Source organism: Nanorana parkeri, unplaced genomic scaffold, assembly GCF_000935625.1.
Source record: "Nanorana parkeri isolate BGI_ZX_2015 unplaced genomic scaffold, ASM93562v1 scaffold87, whole genome shotgun sequence".
Taxonomy (NCBI): domain Eukaryota; kingdom Metazoa; phylum Chordata; class Amphibia; order Anura; family Dicroglossidae; genus Nanorana; species Nanorana parkeri.
The window spans coordinates 452300-456478 of record NW_017306355.1 but is presented as its reverse complement, the minus strand read 5'-3'; the positions used below and the strand labels follow the sequence as shown (position 1 = coordinate 456478).

General features: G+C 40.6%; 1 protein-coding gene across 1 annotated transcript in view; it reads left to right on the top strand.

Moving 5' to 3' along the window:
* Positions 1 to 4179, top strand: part of HK3 (hexokinase 3) — an 86575-nt gene that overhangs the window by 76470 nt on the left and 5926 nt on the right. The gene's annotated exons all lie outside the window — the stretch shown is intronic.

The window sequence follows — 4179 nt, the reverse complement described above, 5'->3', positions numbered from 1 at the left end:
CGGGGGGAGTGTAATATTTTATGCCGGGGGCACGGAACGGGGGGGGGTGTAATTATGTTTGGGGGGGCACGGAACTGGGTTTATTTTATATGTGGGGGCAGGGAGCTTTATGGTAATAAAGGTTGTTAATATTTTATTGTTGTAACTTTATTTTGCATAAAACATGTAACGGTGTCATTTATAAGATAATTTTAAGACGGTGTGTTTTAGGGGGCGGAGTTAAGGCTGAGGCAGGGTAGGGGTTAGGTGGGCAACTGGTGGCGAGTAACTCTTAAGGCCTAGCTAGTAGCTTAGAACTTGAACATTTTACCCCTGCTGTAAATTATGCTGCCTGGAAACATGTTTAATACAAACTGCTCAAGGCATGGGACAGAACCATAAGTACTTCACACTTTACTATGTTACTGATGTTGAGCCTGACCTTGACTGGACATTATTAGCAACTATGGTAATTCATGATTTCTGTGCTATGAGAAAATCTATGGTTTCTGTGGAATTAACTATGTTGTGGTTAATATTGAAACCTCATTGTGGTACATAATTATCCAATTCTTGGCCTTGATAATGAGTCAAAAATGGCACTATTGTAGAAATGTTATTGTATTTGGCTTGACAAAGCTTGGTTACACAATGTGGGCTGCTTCCATTCAAACAACGGGGATGCATTTTACTCCCTGTTTGGCTCCACTTAAGTATAATGTATTTTATTTTCCCCATTACAGAAGAAGGAGAATTCATAGCTCTGGACTTAGGCGGTACCAATTTCAGAGTATTGTGTATTAATGTGGGCTTGAAAAATGAGAGTGGAGTACAGATGAAAAGCAAGACCTTCACCTTGCCTACTGAAGTGATTCAAGGAACTGGTGAGGCGGTATGTTTCTCCCTCCTTTGTGTTTATTTTGTATGAAAAGTGATATTTAAAATCTGTGATGTATACGTTACATCTTTAATTGTTTTATTGGTTTAATTTGTTTTATTTTATCTTTAATACTTTTATTAGTGCTACACACTAATAGCTCTCCCTGCAAATGAGTTTACCTGCAAAACATGCACTTTTTAAAATGTATTATGAAATGAGGGCAATCCATCGCTTCCAGGACTCCTTGTTCTTCTAGTTCTTAATGACATTGGCTGTATGTTTGGAGTCGTTGTCCTGCTGCAGAACACATTTGGGGCCAATCGCACACCTCCCTGATGGTATGGCATGACGGGATAAGTATCTGCTTGTATTTCTCAGCATTGAGGACACCATTGATCCTGACCAAATTTCTATTGGCAGAAATACAGCCCCAGACTTTCAAGGAACCTCCACCATGCTTCACTGTTGCCTGCAGACAGTCATTGTACCGCTCTCCAGCCCTTTGGCGAACAAACTGCCTCCTGCTACAGCCAAATATTTCACATTTTTGACTCATCGGTCCAGAGCAACTGCTGCCATTTTTCTGCACCCCAGTTGCTATGTTTTCATCCATTGGTGAATCGCTTAGCCTTGTTTCCATGTCAATGGTATGGCTTTTTGGCTGCAAGGCCGCAGAAAAAAAGGCAGCAGGTGGTCTGGACTGAGTGTCTGCAGGCAACAGTGAAGCATGGTGGAGGTTCAGGAGTCGAGGAAGGGATGGTTTGGCCACCACAGAGCCCTGATCTTAACATCGAGTCTCCCTGGGATTACATGAAAAGACAGAAGGATCTGAGGCAGCCTACATCCAAAGAAGATCTGCGGTTAGTTCTCCAAGATGTTTGTATCATACAGTAGTGAAATCAGCCATTTTGGAACCTATACCTGTCTTGGGTATAAAATTTGAGCTTGTGTTTTAGGGATATTGCTGATGTGTTTTTTCTTATGTATATTACATCTGCCAACCACATAGCTACAATGCAATATTAAATCGTGCTACAGAAATGTGAATTGACAATGTTTTTTTTTTATGCTGGTTCTTTGCAGCTCTTTGATCACATTGTGAACTGTATCACAGAATTTCAGAAGGAAAATGGCCTTCAAGGAAAAAAACTACCTCTGGGCTTCACCTTTTCTTTTCCTTGTAAGCAGACCAGCCTTGATCAGGTAAGATGATTGTGAAGTACTACCCATCTACCGTCTACCAATACACACCATATAAAGTTTATTCACAGGTAGAGTGCCATGAAGTAACCCAAAACTTGGGCTGTTAACTTTATTCAGTTTATTGAAGTCCAACTAAGTGCTGGTTTTCAGTATTTACCAATGGCTTCTGACAACATTTCTAAACAGTCATTCTACTAAAAACTGGTTAGTAACCAAGTAATGCTATTTGGGTGGGTGTGCCTATTAAAAATGAAATTGAAGCAACCCTTTTCTGACAGGCACATGGTACTGTCATTGACAATCCTCTATGAATATTATGCTGTATGGTTAGTGTACTAACCAACTTGGTTCAATAAGCACTGAGTCACTGACCTGGAACAAGCATGCCTATCCATAAAATCAGTCAGACATTCTTATTTGTATACTTGTTACAGGTAAAGAACACACCGTATTGAAGCAAGAGGGTAGACATGACAGGCAGAAAACTAGCATTTGTAGAATGAGTAACGATGTCAATCTTCATGCCTCTCTCTGGAAAGGTTTTCTTTAAAGCTTTGTATACTGTTTCATTTGTAGGGCATCCTGATTTCATGGACCAAGGGATTCAGTGCATCTGGTTGTGTGGGAGAAGATGTCGTCAGGCTTCTTAGAGAGGCAGCCAATAGAAACAATGTATGTACTTGTGTTTAAACTTTCACTGTGTCTGTCGTGTGTATACAATCCCATTTTTTGTGGTTAATGGTTAATTTTATTTGGCAGAACCATGATTTCCGTGTGGTAGCGCTGGTGAATGATACAGTGGGAACAATGATGTCATGTGGATATGATGATACAGCCTGTGAGATTGGACTGATAGTAGGTAAGATACTGTGTGTGCGTGTATAATACACTGTTCAGCCCCCAAAAAAGTCACCACCTGAATTTCAGGCAGTGTTTTGGTCTGGGGTTGCCCGGTCAGGTCTAGGTTCAGCCAAAGGTTTTCCATAAATTGATTTTTTTCTTCCCTTTATGGCACAAGCATATTCCAAAATGACAATGCCAGGATTCATCTAGCTCAAATTGTGAAGGAGTAGTTCAGTGCATGGATTGGCCACTACAGACTCAGAACCTTGACCCCATTTGAGAATTTGTTGGATGTGCTGGAGAAGACTTTACGTATTGGTCCGACTCTCCGATCATCACTACATGAGTTGATCATATTGGCTGAGGTTTTTATTGCACATATTTGTTGGCTGAGTTTTCTTGTATTTACAGGCACAGGAACAAATGCTTGTTACATGGAGGAGATGAGGAATGTGGAAGTGCTGGAAGGCCATGAGGGAAAGATGTGTATCAATATGGAGTGGGGGGCATTTGGAGACAACGGGTACCTTGATGACATTACTACTTCCTTTGACAGCAATGTAGACAAGTTTTCAATAAATCCTGGAAAGCAAAGGTATGTAAAGATGGCCGTAATATCACTTTAGTCCTTTGCTAATATCTCCTTTTAATCCTTTGTTTAGGTTTCCTATACTGTTTTAGGTGTTTCATAAGTATATGTGTACATAAATACATGGTGGGGTAATCAAAAACATTCTACCACAAATTAATGTTTTTTAAATTGGCAACTTCCAGAAAACGTTTACAATTTTTTTTTGAAAACGGGACATTCAGCCATTCATTTTTTTTTTCTTTGTAGGGACAAAAGAATATTTCATTACCTTTCAGCAGTCTTGGATAAGGATGAAGTGAATCAATTAAAAAATGATGCAATGTTTTATGTTTTGTGTAAATTGACGCTGACAAGTCCAGTCTGCAGAGAATCCTACAGTTCATAAATCACTGGATTTTTTAATTAACCCCTTCGTACCCCTACGTACACTGTACGTGATGAGTTATTTGCTGCACTAGAAGGCTGAAAACCGCTGAGAATCAGCGGTTATCATTCATTAATGGATGCCTCGGTATAGAGGCATCCATTACTGATAGGGTTAACCTTTTTCATACACCCGATACCTGAAGATCGGGTGTCTGAGAGTCAGAGGCGTAACTAGAACCTTCAGGGCCCCAGTGCAAGAAACCATGAAGGCCCCCCCCCCCCACCCCACCGGACCCGCATGGTTAACAGAACGGCG